We start from the raw sequence: 20,457 nt of genomic DNA, 5'->3' as shown, positions 1-20,457 counted from the left end.
TTACTCAAATTCACCCTTCTTCCTTATCCGGGCTTCAGCCGGAAAGTATTTCAGCAAGAATTGCCTTTCAAATAAAGGCCAGGTAATAGCATAACCCTGACATTCCAAGGGCTGACGGGTATTTCTTCCACCAATCAGCTGCATCATTCTGCAACATATAAGAAGCATACAACAATTTCTGCTGATCATCACACTCCATGACAGTAAAAATGCGATCCAATTCTTCTAACCACTGAATTGCAGCAATAGGATCAATGCCTCCTTTATAATTTGGTGGTGCATGTTTTCGGAAGGCATTTAGCATTCTTTCTCTTTGCTCTCTATTAGTGGCTGGCTGTGCCACACCACCCCTGTGACTAGATTCTTCATTCACATCATTATTTCCTTCACCCTCCACAACAATGGGATTATGAGGAGGAGGAACAGGCTGTTGTGGTTGTGGCTGTTGCAAAGGCTGTGGCTATGGACATTGCCCACCCGCCCTCACCTCAACCAAGAGTAATCTCATCATTTCAATATTCGCCATTCTGCTTGCTGCCATCATTTCTTGATTGGCCAACCTATTAGCCTCTAACAGATCTTGATTTGCTTTCATCATCACTTCAAGCTCTCGCTGCCTAGCTGCAGCCATATTTTGTTGCATCTCAGTTAAGGCCATTATCATTGGATCTGGCTGTTATTTCACACAAAGGAATGAGTTAGCTACGCTCACACTCGGTGATCAGACATGCATATCATAGTATTCCAAGAAAAACTCAAGAATATAACAACCCGAACAGTTCATGCAATATTTCACAGGCTCTTCTAGAGAAACTGCTCTGATACCATAAATGTAACATCCCCGTCTCGAGCCGGTTCAATTAACATACACATGATATAAACAGAAACAGCGGAAGACTTAACTTACGAAATTATGAGCTAACTTTTTCTTTTTCTAACTTAATTCTTACTCGGCGTAAACGAAAATCGGGCAGAGTTTCCTCTATAAATCGGACAACTGGGGATTTTTCAATCCCACTCAGAAGCATTTCCTGATAAACAGTTTATACAGCATAGTAATCCAGAAGTACCAGTCATGCAGATACAATCAGATACCCATCCATGGGCGCATGCAAAGTATGGCTCCGTGCCACTATCCTAATCAACATGCAATCCAATACGAAATCATAAACTGCATAATACATCATCATATAACGTGCCTGAATACCCAAATGTACATGCATCCAAGTGACAGACATGTACAAAACATATCCAGGCCATATACAAAATAAAGGATCAATATCGTGATCCATCAAATGCGGAAATACTAAAAGACATCAAACACTCCAAAAGGTAGTAGCCTACAGCCACTCAAAAGCCGATCTGTCAACTGCCTCAGCCACGTGTCGTGTCCCTGCCTAGTGAGGACTCACCGGGAATCTGGGCACCTGAAAATATGTCCCCAAAGAGGGGTGAGATTACAAATCTCAATAAGCTCCAGGTTTATAGAGAATTCTCCATACCCCTGGCTCACTCCTGCACGAAAGTCAGATACAGAGTATACGAATACAACATATAACAGATATCGTAACAGAACAGAGGATTTATCCATATCATATCAGAGGTGTGCGTCGTCATTCCCAAGGGAGGACCCCAAGCGGAAATCAACGCACATGTTCCCGAGGGAGGACCCCAAAGCGGAACCAGACATATCAGAGGTGTACACCATCAGTCCCGAGGGAAGACCCCAAAGCGGACATCCGGGTACTATACAATCAATGGCCAGAGATTGTTACAGAAATCATATTACAGAAGTCATATCAGAGCAAAACATATCATGTTATCAAATAACTCTATATGAATGCATCTATACAAAGCATCTAAATCACAGTCATACAGTCCAACCATAGTTCACTAACCATGGTGGAGCACTCAAGCAGGAAAAGACTCCTTAAACATAGAGCTTACCTCTTGAAGCTTTACCAATACCCTTACTTGTTGCACAAGTTACTTATATATCTTCAAGAGATTCTGATTCCTTTTTAGTCCCTAGGTACACCTAGAGCAAGAATCCACAAATACCAATTAATAAAATGCCATCATGCCTAGCTTTCACATAAGGCACACATTTTATCGCTTCTTTTCATTTCTTTGCATTTTTGCCAATCCTATGCCAATACACAAGTCTAGACCTCTTTATAACCGTTGGTGTTCTTTTTCGTCACTTACACGTAACTTACACATACAAATACATGTTTTCATAAGGTTCCAACTTAATTTTTGGAGCATAAAGTCCCTCCAAAGCCCCACAAGGCCTAAACCTAAGGGAATATTTCATATAATTTTCCCACTTTGGCATTCTCACTAATTTATCAAATTTCCACTTAATTCCTACACATAAAACCTTCCTAATACTTAAGATAAAAATTTTGCACAACAACCTATTCTTCACCTATGATGGCCGAACATGTAGAGGAAATCATAGGATTTTTTTCTAATTTTTTTACATACATACAAATGCTTATCCTTCCATTTACACATACAAATTATCACTTATTCCTCTTCATTACATTTTTAACCCACCAAACCTTCACATCCATGGCATATATATATGATTTTATAACTTATATAACCTCACATTAACATGGAAGTGAAGATTTGTTACCTCAATATCACAAATCAAGACCTAGGAGCCTTCCATCAAGTAGAACTTCATGGAAAACTTCATCTTCTTCAAGTGGTGAATAGTGCCACGGTTTTGGGAAGGAAAATAACTCCTCCTACACTCAACAATAGCTCACATGGAGGGTTGGAATGGCTTCATTGTGTGGTTTCCATGCATTTTCATGTAGTGGGTCATGTATTTTGGTGGAAGATTCAAAGGAAATCAAGCAAAAAAAATCAACAAACCCTATCCCTTTCTCTCCCAAGTGCAGATCGGGTTTTAGAAGAAGAGAAGAGAGAGAAATTGTTTTGAAAGTGAGACTAAGGTGACTTAAAAAGTGAGCACATGTGGCCTTTTACCCGGGTATTTTTCTTTCGCGTATTTTCACTTAAACTAACCCGGAACTAACTCAAAGCTACAAATGTATTTTTATTTTTCTAAAATCATTTACATAAATTTTTATCTGTTACAAAACAATATTCATAATTCACAGTATGGTTTCTGCACCGTTTTTGACGAAATGCACTGTGAATCACTAACTGTACTTTATTTACTTTTGAAACTTAACACTTATAAACTTATCATTTTCTTGGGCCTATATTGACTTGCTTGGCATATATTGGACTTTCTTATTCTTATTTCATCAATTATTTATTTCTGGACTCTACCGGTTGCTTAAACAGCAGTACAAAATACCCGGTAGAAACACTATTCACGAGATTTTCACGGAAAGTGCCAGACTATACAATTTTTCGTTCTGAACTCATATTTGTCGTCAGAATTATCAAATTATGTCTCTAAAATTATTTTGCTCTTTTTAAGCTCTACCGGTTAATTCACAAAACTGTAAATTCTCCGGCAGAACGCACTGTTCATAACATAGTCATGATTACAGTCAAAATACTCGAAATCACTCACTAAATCTAATTATGGCATTTAAATCCTTAAATTAAATCTCTAATTAAGATTTACCCTATAGGGTCATTATACGACACGTCAGGGTTTTGAAGTGTCGGTGCTTCATAGGGGAACAATTTAACAACAATTAACTACTATAGTATTAACCAACTAAAGGCCCCAAAAATAAAAAATGTAGTCAACACATGCATAAAAATAAATTAAAATCAAAAATTAATATTGGATATAATATATATTACCTAATATTATTCAAATAACCCATTATTATGTTAATAATATATTTTGCTAGATGACCTAATGAACTAACCAGTCAGTTTTGCCAGTTCTTCTATCACTCTGATGGGCCTTTAACAAAGTATCCAATCTCATTAGTTAGCTATTAGTTATATATAGATGTTTAGGGTGGGGTTTCTTTATGCTGATTGTTATTTGTAATTTGGGAATTAGGATGGGGAATTAGGAGAGGAAATAGGGGAGCTCTCAAGGCTATGTTGTTTTCTTGGAGTGGAGTTTTTCCTCTTGTTCTTTCTCTGTTTGATATTACTTTTCTGCAATTTAATTGTATTTTTTCATTAATACCATCAATTCTATTTGGGATCCATCAATATGGTATCAGAGCACTTCTGATCTTGGAAGTGCTTTCTGGTCCAGATCTGTAAAGGGAAAAAATGTCACAAATAAGAATGAATCTTAAAGCTTTGGAGAAGAGAAGCACATCATAGGTCATTGAGTTGTTTCATAAGATGAGAAAGATCATATATAATTGCGAAGAGAAGCGAGAAGCTCTAATGAAAGAAGACGTAAAGGGACATGAAAGTTTTGAAATGGCAATAACGAGATCCAAAACAGATACGAATGAAAGCAAAGGAGAAATAGAAGAAGCGGATTGATACGGTACTGCAGAAAATAAATATGGAAGAATACATGTGCGGAAGAGGTGTAGGGGATTAGAAGAACCACATGCACAACATATGTTAGAATTAAAGGGTGAGTCAACATTGGGTGATGGAGGAAAAGTTGGTTAGAGGAGTCACATTGTTTGCAATCAGTTTGTTATAAATAGAGAGGGGAAGACAGAGGAGGGATCACCTTGGAAAGTGGGACTCTTGGGCTCTTGGGAGAGAACCAGAACCTCTCGAATTGTTCTGGATATCAGAGTGTGTATTTCCTTTCCTGTAGCTTTTGTTTTTTTGTAATTTCCTTTTCCATTTCTAGTAATTTTTCTTGAATATTGTAATTCTCCATGTCAGCAATAACAAGTTTCCATTTCCATTTAGTAAAATCTCAGTTGTTGTTTAATTTCTGATCATGGATTTAAGGTCTGTAACATGCAAAAAAAAGAAAAAGAAATAGATGAAGAAGAAGCCAAAACAGAAGCAAAGGATTAAGGAAGAACAAGAAAAGGAAGCAGAAAAAGAAGAAAGAGACGGAAATGCAGAAAAAGCAGCAAAGGTATACCAAAAAGAAGCATAAGGGAACAAAGTAAAAGGAGCAAAAATAAACGCAGAAGAAGGATCAGAAGGGAACAACGCAGAAGAAGGAGCACAAGGTGAAGACAAAATAGGAGGAGACGAAGAAGCAGCAGCAAACGAAGATGCAGTAGCGTTAGGAGAAGAGAAAACAAATGTAGGAGAAGAAGAGGAAGATGAAAAAACAGGAGGAGGAGAAGTTGAGGCAAATCAGCGTCAGCAACGTGAAAGGGAAAAGGAGAAAGGAGGGGAAGAATGGGTATTACAGAAAAAGCTGAGTCAATAAAATCACCTAATGGACCAAGCCCAAAAGACATGTATGGCAGGAGAAAAAGAGGTGGGCTTCATCATACAAATTGAAATAACTTCATCATACGAATTGAAATAACTTCAGCAGTTATTTTGAACCAAGGCCCAAAAATTATAGTGATTCAATCTAAGCAAGTGCTGAAAATAACAATGGGCCAAGTGAAAGGCAAGTCTCATGGGCCAGAATCAGTGGATCAAGTTAAGGGGATAGAACACGTGGGATTTCCTTCCACAGCTGAGACACGTTGAGTTTAAGGGAGCCTCAAATAGACTCTGTTTTGTGGCCAAAATTGCCATGGAAAACAGAGCATATTTTGTGGGTCAATATTCTACCGGAAGCAGAGCACTAAAGGAAAATGGAGCTGCAACAATTTGCAAGGGAGCAGTGGGGTCAAGTGTACCTAGGTCTATATGCTTTAAGCAATGGGATCCAGGTGGAATCCTAGTCTCTTCCTTCACCTTGAAGACAAGGTGAATTTTGAAGGGAAAGTATTGATGGGGAAGTATTGATGGGCCTTTAATAAAATATCCATGCCCATTAGTTAGGAATTAGTTATATATAGATGTTTAGGGTGGGGTTTCTTTATGTTGATTGTTATTTGTAATTGGGGAACTAGGATGGGAATTAGGAGAGGAAATAGGGAAGCTCTCGAGGCTAGGTTGTTGTCTTGGAGTGGAGTTTTTCCTCTTGTTCTTTCTATGTTTGTTATTACTTTTCTACAATTTAATTGTATTTTTGATTAATACCATCAATTCTATTTGGGATCCATCACACTCTAACCCAATTGGACAAATGACCAAAGTCAAGAGGTATCAAACTAGTGATACACGGTACAGAAATATTATTTAAATAGCACAGAAAAAATAAAGTTGCAATTAAGTTTTCCATGTCAACCTCTATTACTTATATACTAAATGTCAGATGAAATTCCCATAGGGCAATTTCTAAATCCAACAATATAGGCATATGCACCGGCTTCAGAATATTAGTAAGAGCTTGAGAAATATGTTCTTCCAGGATAGAATACAACCTCAAACAACTATCACAAACTTCACTTACTGAAATAATCTTTTTCTATTAGTAAGAATGTTCCTTGAGTAAAAAGAATTAAATAGAACATTTTCAACTTAGTTTGAACAGAAAAATCTAAATATTCAAGAAAACAGAATGAAAGGAATACAAATAATTATCAATTGGTGACATACTTCAAAAGCAACAAAATGTTTAAACACAGCATTACGAACCTTATCAATGCTGCCTGTTAGGTAATGTGGTCCCCCCATTCTCCAGATCTGTCATGCAATAGAAAGAAGGTGAAGACAGTGCATTTGATAAAAAAGCTACTTAAAGAATCCACAAATTTAATGGATTATTTCAAATATAATGGTTTAAGTAATGGTTTATCGAAAAATACATGTACTTACCATTTTCTCGTGATATTGTTTGTAATTCATTGGTACATAGCATTCACATAAGGAACAGTGATCTTTGAGCTGGCAAAGAGTAACATTATGCAAATAAGCATCTCAAACTATCTATTTGCAATATTTGATAGAATTAATAGATTTTATATTGATCCACCAGCTAGTACAGAGGATTTGTACCACTTCCCTTGCATGATTTAAAAACCATTATTTTATTAACTAAACCAATAATTTACAGACATTTTTTACTCTCCATGCTGCATTCATCGTTAATCAGTAACTATTAACTTGGACACTATAAAAGAACCCCCCCCCCCCCCTCTTCTTTTTTCCCCTCTTCTCTTTTGAGTATGCACTCATTGATCGAAAATTCCCTAAATAGAATCATCAAATGAGTGGGAATATTGTGGGGGTGAAGGCAGTTACGGGTGAGTGGGAGGTTGTTACGGGACAGACGATAAAAGGGAGAGGAAGGGGAGACAGGGAGTATCGAGAATGTAATGAAAAACTGGGACTTGGGAGAGTCAGTAGCCTCTCAAACACTACTGGATTGTCATTTTATTTTTTTGCACACAGTTATGTCTTTGTTTCTTATTTTTCTTCCTTGTAAGCAGCTGCATCACCACTGTAAGCACCGAAATCAGCCATATTAATACAATTTTTTCTTCTTAATTTCTAGATCTCTTTCTTTCTTGGTTGGGTTCTATCAGCATACCAAGGTATAAGGTGGTTATGTCATAAAATCTCCTGACTTGATATGCTACACTTTAATATGAAGAAATCTTTCTTTTGAAAGTGTAACATATGCATGTCTTTCCTAGTGCCACTTTCTAAGTTGACAACATCAAAATTAAGGCTTGAATCAAGCAAGTAACAAGAAACTTCATCTATGCTTTCTCTTCTTTGAACCCTTAACACCAGAGAAAAATCCCGCGGTATAACGTGAATTAACAAGCTCCCGAGGCACAGCTGCTCCACCAGATTTTAGAACATCAACTAATTCTGCAAATACATTCTTATTCTCCTCATTTATAAAAACCATGGCTTGACCTTCCTCTCCCATTCTAGATGCTCTTCCAATCTGATGTACATACTCGTTAATGGAATTGGGCATGTCAAATACAATTACCTGTCTTACCCCCAATAGATCAACCCCCCTACCCAAAACTCCAGTAGCCACAACCACTGGGACCTCACCCACCAAAAAGGACTGCATTATTTCCCTCCTTTCCTTCATAGACTTCTCCCCATGAATTGAAACTGCTTTAATTCCTGTGGCAACAGTGATTGCATTAGCCAGGAGATCTGCCCCAAGTCTGGAGCCGACATATATTAACACAGGTGGCTTAAAATGCTTCTCACTCCCCAAAATGTCAAACAGCTTCTGCTTCTTTTGCTTTGACTCAACCCATATTGCTAGCTGCTTCACAGCCTTATTTGGTCTATTAGGTTCCCCAACAGAGATAACAACTGTAGCTTTCGCCAGAGAGTTTGCCATCTTCTCTAAATCATTAGACATTGTTGCAGAAAACATCAAGACCTGAGGTTGTGACAGAGCCCTATATATCTGCAAGACCTGATCTCGAAAACCCCTTTGTAGCATGCAGTCCACCTCATCCAGAACAAAAGTCATCACATCATCTAAGTCAATCTCATGCTTAATTAAAAGATCAACATCTTGAGATATATAGTCCCACATTGGTTGTATGTGCAACTAATGTGGAGTTTATAAGGTCTTGGGCACTCCCACCCTTTGAGCTAGCTTTTGGGGTGGTGACTTCAAGGTTTTTTACATGGTATCAGAGCCTCGCCGTCCCCCACTTTCTCTCGTGGCGTTTCTTAGCACAGGTATGTTGGGCCTGTTGCATTGTCCACTCTTCAAGCTCAATGGGCTCTCGTGTGAGGGGGCGTGTTGAGATATATAGTCCCACATTGGTTGCATGTGCAACTAATGTGGAGTTTATAAGGTCTTGGGCACTCCCACCCTTTGAGCTAGCTTTTGGGGTAGTGACCTCAAGGTTCTTTACGCAGCAAGCCTTCCTGGGGTTCCCACAATCAATTCCACTCCTTGTTGAATACGGTAGAGTTGCCCAGCCATGGCCTCACCGCCAACCACAAGTGCAGTTTTAAAAGGCAATCCCTTTCCAAGCAATTTAGCATGCTCTTCAACCTGTATAGAGAGCTCTCTGGTAGGTGTTAACACTATAGCTAAAGGGTTCTTCTTATCTGAAACAAATGCCAGACGATGACCCACATTGGTTGTATGTGCAACTAATGTGGAGTTTATAAGGTCTTGGGCACTCCCACCCTTTGAGCTAGCTTTTGGGGTAGTGACCTCAAGGTTCTTTACGCAGCAAGCCTTCCTGGGGTTCCCACAATCAATTCCACTCCTTGTTGAATACGGTAGAGTTGCCCAGCCATGGCCTCACCGCCAACCACAAGTGCAGTTTTAAAAGGCAATCCCTTTCCAAGCAATTTAGCATGCTCTTCAACCTGTATAGAGAGCTCTCTGGTAGGTGTTAACACTATAGCTAAAGGGTTCTTCTTATCTGAAACAAATGCCAGACGATGACCCACATTGGTTGTATGTGCAACTAATGTGGAGTTTATAAGGTCTTGGGCACTCCCACCCTTTGAGCTAGCTTTTGGGGTGGTGACCTCAAGGTTCTTTACGCAGCAAGCCTTCCTGGGGTTCCCACAATCAATTCCACTCCTTGTTGAATACGGTAGAGTTGCCCAGCCATGGCCTCACCGCCAACCACAAGTGCAGTTTTAAAAGGCAATCCCTTTCCAAGCAATTTAGCATGCTCTTCAACCTGTATAGAGAGCTCTCTGGTAGGTGTTAACACTATAGCTAAAGGGTTCTTCTTATCTGAAACAAATGCCAGACGATGACTCACACAACGAGAAACTATCGGAATAAGAAATGATGCAGACTTTCCAGATCCTGTTTCAGCCAAAACAAGCAAGCTTTTGCCCGTCAAAGCAGCAGGGATTGCTTGCATCTGGACAGGTGTAGGCAAGTGTTAGCTATAAATTATGATTATTTTAATGGCTTTGTTTTTACAATATTTGAGCTAAAGACTAGTTATAAGTGCAAAGTAATGGGCCAAATGAGTACCAATTAGCCCAATAAGGTAAAAGAGAGAGAAAGAGATAATTCGATGATTTACTATCCTCTTTTACTATTTTTACTGCAGTTAGAGAGCCATTTGAGTTACTTTTTGGAAGTGAAGAAAAAAAGAGAGATGGACCGTTGGATGAGGACAGGCATGGATGAACAACAATGAAACTTTGGATCAATGGTTATTTTTTTAGTTTTAAATAGGAGTCTTAGATACAGAGATATAGACTAAGCACTCTCCTGTAAAGTTTTAGTTTTCAATTCCATAATTTCTTTTCTGTTCTTTACTTTTTGTTAAGTTCGAGTCTTTGTTCTTCAAATTCTCAAATCAAGAGCAAGCGTGAAACTTCTTTCTTGGAGGGATCCAAGACTCAGCTACATGCAAGCTTTGGTTCTTCATTTTCCTTTTCTAAGCTTTTCATTTGTTAATATGAATTTCTAAGTTTCTTTTTCTGGGATTCACGATGATTGGGTGATCTTTTAATTTTCTGAATACTGTGATGGTTTGCTTTAGATTCATTTGATTAACAAGATTTTGATTTTAAGTTCAAGAACACCATGGGAATGGGTCTTGAATAATTTTTGCATAACTGTGATTGGGAAATCAGGTTATGTCCCTTGTTAATTGAACCCTTGAGGTTAGGGATAACCCAAGGAGGTCTTTGATACAATTTTTAAAGATTTAGAAGACTTTGGGAAAAGATCCTTCTAAAGATTAAAATCTGGAACTGGGAAGTTTCAGATAAAATAGCCATAGTAATTCGAATTCTGATACTAAAGTGCCGTAGCAGTTATAAAACGCAGGAATGCGAAATTTTTCCTTCATCCATGATTCAAAGAATTCCAGAACCTTATAATTGATACATTTGTGATTAGATATTCCTCTGTTAATTTTGTTTAATACAAATCTGATAAATACCTTGTTTGATTTAGTCTTTTCTTAGTTTTAAAAGATTGATCACTTAATTTCAAGAAATTAGAAATAGGAATTAAAAAAGGAAAACTAAACAAACTGTTCCCTGAGAACGATAACTCTTTCTTTTGAAATTTACTACCAACAGCAAGTCATATCCAGCTGCTTCTATATTGTGGAGGAGCTTGTCAGGGAGGTTACAGGAACTGAATGACAATACAGGTGCCACCACATCACCTTTCACATGAATGTCGAGTTTCTTTCTAAGCGATTCAGCCTGATCACTAGCTAATGACGGAGTTCCTGATACGCAACCAGTATCCCTAACATAAAAGCACTCATCCGCTGCAGGTAGCTTTCTGGGTGGTGGAAGGCCTCCAACAGGTGAGGTAGATTTGGCAATTCTGCATAGCAGTGATTGTTTGCATTCCAAACTGCAAACATCATCATCAGTTTCATCACATATATACTCACCGTAGCGGCCACATATAATACACTTAGGTTCACATGCCAAAGCCTCTCTTTGGTCCCTAGAACTCAACTTCACATCATTTCCAGCATCTAAAATTACAAACACAAAATCAACTCAACTGGGTTGGTATGATTAGAATTCCAATAAAACAAACTGCTTGAAGAGGTAACAACATTCTATACAAGGTACCACAAGTTAAAAAAAAAAAAAAAAAAATGGAAAAGGTCTTTGAATATCACGAAGATTATTCACCCTACTGAACAAGTAGTGAATGAGGAATACAACAACAAATGGGTTCACCCCACTAGGTGGGTCGATTACACCGATTAAACTAAACGATTTTGTTATGTCATAAACCAAATTTTCGAAAATGTAATAGTGCCCATTGGATTGGATATAATCAGTGGGAAAAAGAAAACATACGAGCATGGACAACACTCTTTCACTTGAATTGTGTCAAATAGGATAAGAAAAATCAATTACAGTAAGTTCATTTAACAACACCCAGAAAGGGACCATTTTAAATTGGATACTCAACAAGAGATTTGAATATCGTTGATGGCAAGGTGAGCAAAAGGGTACATGAATTAAAAGACATAGAGAAAAATTCAGGTGAAGAAAATCGGAGGCATTACCATGAGGTATATCACCATCGGTTGCGAGAGGTGAAACCTTTGATGGGTCATCGTGATTTGTGTCAAAACCAGTCATGTTGTTCCTCGGGTGGAAGAAGAAGTGGGGTTCAGTTAATCTTCTCTAGGGTTTCGAAAATAAAGATTTCCACAGCCACTGAACCTGCAACAATTCAAAAGATCTCTACGGTCATAAAACACTTTGCAATCTTGAATTTGTCTAACAAGGGAAGGTAACCAGAACTGTTTAAACAAGTATATCTTTCTCATCCTAGAATTGTAAGTCAGGAAAGCTCTGGCTTTGACAGGATCAGCATTTAAATATTCAAATGCATACATCTGTTTTCCCTCTTCCAACCCATCTATCTCCATCACAGCCTGAAATAGCTCTGCAGCATCAATTGTGCATTTGTTGTGCTCCATTGAATCAGCCAATCGTTGTATGCTTGATGCCACCGTCATCAATGCATCCTGAAGAGCATCTGAACTGCAAGGACGTTTGGGAAGTTGTCTCAGAGGTTGAACCGCAGGAGGCTCCGGTATCTGACCATACTATGGAGGCACACTGTAAGACTCAGTTCCATCTGTCTCACTCATGTTTTCTGAACTGGGAGATGCAAATGAGGCTGATTCATCTTCACAGTTCTTCATGTCCACTTGATTTTTATCACCCTTCATCTTAGCCCAACGACCAGGAGCTTGATCATTCCCACAAACAACTTTAAGCTGATCATACATATCTATCTGCTTTCCGCTAAATCCTTTTGCATCAGGGTGTGTCTATCCAACGAATTAGAGAACACTAGAATAGGTATTTTGAATTAATGCATAACATTCATAAACTGGAAAAGATTAAAGATAGACTCACCGAAACATATCTCTTCCAAAGCTCATCATGATCACACTCGAGCATCTTTGTATTTGGATTCCACCAGAAACCATCTTGACTTAGCACATCTTTTATTACTTTATACCTCTTCTTAAGTGTCTTCAGACGGTTGATAATTTTCTGATTATTCAAATTTAAGTTGAAACGAGTGTTTACAGCTACACAGACAGCAGCATATGCATTTTCACTGAAACATTTGTCAATTCTGTTTCCATTTTTTGCTTGAACAACCAGAGCTTCAATTAGGCATTTATCCATTGCAATTGACCACACAACATTTCTTCCTTTATTTTTCATATCCCTTCTGTGTACTTGCAGATCACAGTGCTCCATTTCTACACGACAAAAAAATTGAAACAAACAGTTCAATATAATAATGCACATATCATAACATTTAAGTTGATTTTATTATCCCCATTTAATTAAACATAGTATGAACTATGAACCACTAAGTTACTAAAAGTTTTACAGAAGCAATGGGGAAGAAATGGTATGAATTCTGAAGTAATAAGAATCCAATACTTGTGAGTGCCTACGTGTCAAAATTCACATGCAGTACACCCAGAAAAGGTTACATCATAAAGGAACAATACTTTTAGGTTCCGTCAATGAAATCTTGAACTTAAAAGAAAAGGAAATTAAGGGCTCATACTAATAATCGTCTCTATTAATATCATTAATATTACAGAAGCAACCTCAAAGAAAATATTTTCACCTAACAAAAAAATAGTATAATTGAAATCCCATGCATTCTTTATCAATTGAATAGAAAATAGCATTCTGACATCAATGTACACGGTTCTGAGACCAGAGTTTTCTTTTAAAATGTTCATTGATTACCTACTGACAGAGCCGGTCAATAAAGGTACCACTCTCGGTTATCAAACTCATGGATCCTACCTAGGATACCTGTAAAGCACAAGATTGTATGTCATAACACCAAACCTAAGATTCTACCAATAACAAAGTTTTATTTAGAAAATGTATAAATATAAAATAACTCTGAATACCTTTAAAATCACAACTAGTCTAAGTCAAAAAATACATAACAGAGATAAGTCTGTTAAAAGATATTAACCCTCTAATAAAACAAAGGTCATAAAAGATTTAAATTTAATATGATATGATTATGTACATGCTGTGAATAAATCCATATACTTTGAGTTAATCTCATGGACAAGTATAAACAAATTTATTTAAGAAAAGTGGTACAAAGAAAATATTAATGTTATAATATTACATCCATTCCTATCCAACAATATATATATATATCATACCCACACCCATAATGCACCTAGTGGACATAAATGACACCTAAGCTCTTTTCTTCACACCAAGTCAGAGTCGCACACTTTATTCACTCCTAAATCCCCACAAGTAATGTTGAATGCTGACAAAGTTTTCTGTAACTGCAAGAGCCACAAAATCCTTCTATATATATATATAAATTATAATAGCCCAACTTAATTAATTAGTAAATCTAGTGTAATTAATTAATTAAACATGTTTTAGTGAGTGAAATTAAGTATAAGGCTTAATTAAATGAATCTGAGTCACTTTGGAGTTAAAAAGTGTACTCAGTGAAAATTCAAGGGTATAAATGGGTACTGGCAAAAGTACCCAAAATATAAAAATAAAAATAGTAATATTCCTAGAATAATATTCCAGACTTTTGGGTAAAGTTTGGTAATTATTGGAGTTGAATAGATAGACGAACCAATACCCACATAAGTCACTTAACCAAGTAAGTGACTTAAAAACACAAAAGAAACCCATTTCCCACCCCATTTTTCCCGTCGCCAGAATCAGAGAAAAGAAGAGAGGAAGAAGAAGGAGAAGGAGGGAAAGGGAGGAAGAGAGAGAGAGAGAGAGAGCAAATCTCAACCATTTTGAGTGATTCCAAAGCCTAAACCACTCCAAATCTCCTCCTCTTTCATAATCCTTGCTTAGTTCTTAGTGGGGAGCTTTGTGGAGAGAGATTTTGACCCTCAAAAATTCGACCATTTGAGTGATTTTGGGGTTTTGGGAAGTTCAACCTCCATGGGAGCTTGAGGAACACTCCTTGCTTGGTTGTGTGACCATTGGTGGTAAGATTCTAACCCTTGACCCTCATGATTCCTTGAAATTTGCATGAGTTAGGGTTTATGAATAGTAAATTGGGATTTTGATGAAATGTAGTTAAATTAGCTATGTTCTAGGAAGAATGGAGCTTAGAGCATGTTATGGAAAATGCTAGGAATATCATTTAATCGGTGAAAATGAGCTTAGATAGCTAAATGAGTATACTTGTAAAATGGCAAGAATATGATGCTTGATATTGGATTTCTTGCATTGTTGATGAATGGTGTGACTTGGTTGATTGATGATTGTGTCCTAATGATGTCTAGGATTGAGACATTTGGACCAACCGTGAGTGATCAACCATTGGAGCAAGCTATGGAGCTTGAATAGCTCATTGTAATTGGTAAGCTCATACTTGTGTTGTGTCTTGAATTGAGTAGTTGATGGTTGATTGTGAAATACTCTTGGATGCAATGTGTTGATTGCATTACACCATGTGTAGGTGTTGGTTTTGGAGTAGAGTATTGTTGACATTGGTGAAGAACAAAGGTCGACTGAAGCATTGAGGTAAGCCTTCGGACCTTGGGTGTAATTCTCTTGATTGTTCCACCAAGCCCTGAAAGGGTAGTGGTGATTATAGTGTATATAAATGCAATGAAATAGTGTAATGCTTTGTTATACGTATGTGTATGCATTTGGTGTGACATAGGATGGTGTTTCCCTATGTGGTATGTTGCATGACGATGCGTAAATCATACTTGGTAGTTAGCTGGCCAGTAGGACTATTTGCATCTGAGTTTCCTTAGGACAGCTTGAGAGCTCGAGGGAGTTCTCCTGGAGATGTATAGCACTTTGCATAGATATGTATTTACTGCATTATTATTGTTATTGCTATTACACTGATATGGAACTGTGGGGTGGAGAGATGCTCCAAGGACCCCTGGTTTACTGGATATATTCGTATATCTCACCCCGTGTTGTGGGGACCCCCTTTCAGGTAAGGATGCTGCAGGAGCCTCTGGTGGCAAGTGGCCATATCTGGATTATGCATGAAATGTGGCATTTCTTTTGAGTTTATGCATGCCTTTTGTAGTTGACATGTATAGGATTTTATTTTGAAAGCCCATGGTCATTTGTATATCTTGATTCATTGGATGAACTTAGCCTATGCTCATGCCTTTGGTTACACCTTTTGTTGATGGGAGCCAAGGGAATGATCATAGTGTTTTGTAAGCTAAGTTCTATGATTTGTAAAGGATATGTAATGTAAATTATGCCTACTTGAAATTCAATATATGCATGCTTGTTAGGTATTGAGTTGTTGAATTGGTTGGGCTGAAAATCAATTAGTTACCCTTTGTTTAAACTGGTAAACGATGAGAAAACAAAGGTCATGCTGCGCAAATTCTAGCTAAATCTCATGAGGAGAGGTTGGATGAGTGCTAGGATTTAGTTTGGGGCATGGATAATTGGGGTTTGTAAAGGGGGGATGCACCTTCCCCTAGACTTGGACTTGAAAAATGTGAGAATTGGAATTCCCTGGCAGCGCGCTTAAGCGCCCAGGAGCGCGCCCAAGCGCCCTGCTGCCCCTGCGAGTGCCAATGCATTCTGCCTCCTCGCGCTGGAGCGCCCAAGTGGGGGCTGAAGCGCCCAGGATTGCGCGCTGGAGCGCCCTGGCGTGCGCTTAAGCGCCCTTTGCTGCTGAAAGTTGGGTGTCCCCTCGTGTTTTAGCGCCCAGGGTGGGGCTTAAGCGCCCAGGGTTGCGCGCTTGAGCGCCCTTAGCCACTGAAGGAGGAGATGCTTCTGACTCTGCGCGCTAAAACGTCCCAATGGGAGCTGAAGCGCCCAGGATAGCGCCCTGATGCGCGCTTAAGCGCCCATCCACACTAGAATGCCTGATGCTTACTGCCTCCGTGCGCTGAAGCGCCCAGATGGACACTTTAGCGCCCGATAGCGCGCGCTTGAGCGCCCGATAGCGCGCTGAAGCGCGCGGGGCCTGTGACCAACACTCTCTTGTGTTGCTTCAATTTGTCCTAACTTGGGCTACAGTGCTCCGATTTGAGCGCGGTTTGAAGCCACGCATAGCTAATGAAGAAACCTACAATATAGTAGAAGTTGTGAACAAGTAAGATAAATTAATGGTTTAAAAATGGAAAATGAACATGATGTTAAGCTTAATTTATCTGTTTCCGCAAGGTAATATGGTTATGATCACGAAATTGGGTATTATAAGTTCGGTACGTTTTAAAATGAAAAATTTATCCGGATTTTAATTGAACCCATGTGATTGTAACTGCGCTTAATATCATAATGCGATGTTAACAAACCGGTTCTAGAACGGGGTGTTACACTTTATGGTATCAGAGCAGTTTCGTCGGGAATAACTGTTAGCTATTGTTGAGTATGCTTAGTGTTTGATGCTTTATAGTTGTTTTAGTACTCTGTATGATTATTGCATTTGTGATCACTAAGTGTGGGCCTGATCAACTCACTTCTTTGTGTAACATGTGTAGTGACATGACGAGGAACCGAAACAACCCCGGACCATCAAACACCAATGCTCAGCCAGAACCTGTTTTGGCTGCTCTTGTGAGGCCTAGAAGTGGCCGTGGGGCAACGGGCGTACAGCCTGATCCCGTAGCTGAAGCTCTTGCAGCTGTTCAGAGGGAGTTGGCTGCTAGCAGGCAAGCCAATGAAAATCTGATGAAAACAAATGAAGATTCGCGGACTGCTATGGCCGCAATGATGACCGAGTTGAGGACGTTGAGGGGTCCTAGGCCCGTGAACCGGCAACCCACTCCTCCTCCTCACACTGCTACGCCTTCTCCACCTCCTTCACAGGAAGAGGGTGGAGTGGGTAACAATGAGGGTGAGGGTAGTCACCACTCTGGGAGTCGGAGTCATCACACCGAGGTTCGTCAACCTCGAGTTGAAAATGTTGGTGATCATGAAGTGGAGGAAAGGAGATTGATGGCTTTCCGAAAACACAAACCTCCTTCTTTTAAGGGAGGTTATGAGCCAATGGCGGCTGCAAAATGGCTCCAAGCGATGGAGAAAATATTCAGGGTGATGAGATGCCCGGACGCAATGAAGTTGGCTTACTCTGTTTATATGCTGGAAGAGGAAGCAGAAGATTGGTGGACAAATACTGTGCAGCCATTAGAAGCTGAAGGTCGTGAGATCACATGGCGGTTGTTCGAGACATTGTTCTTGGACAACTACTTCCCTAGAGAGGCTAGGGAACAAAAACAGAACGAGTATAACGATCTCAAGCAAGGGTCGATGTCTATTGACCAATACTTCTCAAAATTCAATGAGTTGGTGAAATACGCCAACTATGGGCGAGCCTTACCCACCCCGGCTGAAATGACCTCCAAATTCCAATGGGGTCTTAATGAGAAGATGTCTCGGAAGATGTCAAATTGTGACATCCGAGAGTTCAGTCGGTTTGTAAACCAGTGTAGAAAGGTGGAAGAAGTGTATAAGGTGTCCCAAACCAAGAAGTCTTCTGAGGCCCAGGCACCTAGTTCCAATAAAGCAACGGGCTCAGGTTATTGGAAGAACAGGAAGGTGCAAGGCAAGAAGCTGAATGCGAATAAGCCCTTTGACTTGTTCAAAAAACCCGGTACTCAGAAGAATTTTGTTGATAGAGGACCTCCTCCCAAGTGCAAGGGATGTGGCAAAGAGCATAGGGGTCCATGTGCTACCGGTGAATTGATTTGTTTTAAATGTGGAAGATCCGGTCACTACTCCAGGCAGTGTCCTCAGAACGAAGCAAGGACTATGGCAGTTCAAGCTACTGCTGTTCCGGTCTCTGTTGTTCAACCTATGCTAGAGTCTCAGACGGTTGGTAGAGTATATACCATGGACCGTCAACAATCGGAGAAGGCTCCGAATCTAGTGAAAGGTACAATTTACATTGATAATATGGATGTTGAAGTGTTGTTTGATTCAGGAGCTACACACTCCTGTATGTCTGATTTTATGGCCGTTGGGCTAAATTTGCAAATGTATGACATTCGCCCTCCAATGAAAGTGGTTACTGCTACTGGAGAGGAGTGTTATACATCCGTGTTGTGTAAAGATGTCGAATTCAAATATGAAGGCCGAGATTACGTGCTGGATTTTATTTGTTTACCTATGATCAGCCTTCAAGTTATCTTGGGTATGGACTGGTTGTCAAAGAACTGTGCTATGATAGACTGCTGTGGTAAAAGGATTGTGCTTGATGCTGATGATTCTGCTACTAGTTCTTCCCCATATCTATCTGTGTTGCAGGTTAGAAAGGCTTTGAGGGCCGGGGCATTGGGATATGTCTTTGTGGGGGGTTTAGTAGGCGGAAGTCATGAGGAGATTGGCACTATTTCCGTGGTGAGGGAGTTTGTGGATGTGTTTCCCGATGAAATTCCACAACTTCCGCCTCATAGAGAGATTGAGTTCACGATTGATCTGTTGCCTGGTGTGGGGCCTATCTCTCTGGCTCCGTATAGGATGTCACCACCGGAACTAGCCGAGTTAAAGAAGCATATTGAAGAGCTTTCGGCTAAGCAGTTTATCCGGCCTAGTGTGTCCCCGTGGGGAGCACCAGTCATATTTGTTAAGAAGAAGGACGGTAGCATGAGATTGTGCACTGATTACCGTCAGTTGAATAAGGTTACCATTAAGAACAAGTATCCTCTCCCTCGCATAGATGATTTGCTTGATCAGTTGAGGGGTGCTTGTGTTTTCTCAAAGATTGATTTGAGGTCGGGTTATCATCAAATCCGAATTAGGCAGGAAGATATTCCGAAGACTGCCTTCCGATCTAGATATGGACATTATGAGTATCAAGTAATTCCATTTGGACTCACTAATGCTCCTGCGGTGTTTATGGATTACATGAATCGCATATTTAAGCCGTTTCTGGATCAATTCGTGATTGTGTTTATTGATGATATCCTGATATATTCGAAGAGTAAGGAAGAGCATGAAGGTCACTTGAGAACTGTGTTGCAAATTCTCAGAGAGAAACAGTTATATGCAAAGCCTTCTAAATGTGAATTTTGGCTTTCTCAAGTGCAATTTCTGGGTCACGTTATCTCTGCTGATGGAGTAGCGGTTGATCCTAGCAAGATAGAGGCAGTTGTTGATTGGGAAAGACCCAAGACAGTAACAGAAATAAGAAGTTTTCTGGGTTTGGCTGGTTATTACCGGAGATTCATTAAAGAATTTTCAGCCATGGTGTTGCCATTGACCCGTTTGACCCGGAAGGATACTCCATTTGTTTGGACACAAGAATGTGAAGAATGCTTTCAGAGCCTTAAGGAGAAACTAACGACCGCTCCGGTGTTAGTACTTCCCGACCCGGAAGGTGAATTTGAGCTATACAGCGATGCGTCCAAGAAGGGATTGGGATGTGTGCTGATGCAAGATAGGCGGGTGGTAGCTTATGCATCGAGGCAATTGAAACCGCATGAAGAAAATTATCCAACCCATGACCTTGAGCTTGCTGCAATTGTTTTTGGGTTGAAACAGTGGAGGCATTTCTTGTATGGAATGCAATTTGCAATATTCAGCGATCACAAGAGTTTGAAATACTTGTTTGATCAGAAGGAGCTGAAT

The 20,457-nt window shown here is 39.5% G+C and overlaps 2 pseudogenes; both read right to left on the bottom strand.

Moving 5' to 3' along the window:
* Positions 1-7,393: 7,393 nt before the first annotated feature.
* LOC133307353 (DEAD-box ATP-dependent RNA helicase 41-like) lies at positions 7,394-12,018 on the bottom strand (annotated as a pseudogene).
* A 2-nt stretch (positions 12,019-12,020) lies between these two features.
* Positions 12,021-13,128, bottom strand: LOC133307355 (uncharacterized; annotated as a pseudogene).
* Between the last annotated feature and the right edge of the window lie 7,329 nt (positions 13,129-20,457).

The sequence above is a fragment of the Gastrolobium bilobum genome, unplaced genomic scaffold (assembly GCF_033153095.1).
Source record: "Gastrolobium bilobum isolate Gb01-03AN ecotype WA unplaced genomic scaffold, APGP_CSIRO_Gbil_v1 utg66682, whole genome shotgun sequence".
NCBI lineage: Eukaryota > Viridiplantae > Streptophyta > Magnoliopsida > Fabales > Fabaceae > Gastrolobium > Gastrolobium bilobum.
Note: the sequence above shows the minus strand (reverse complement) of the source record. Positions and strands in the feature narration are given on the sequence as shown.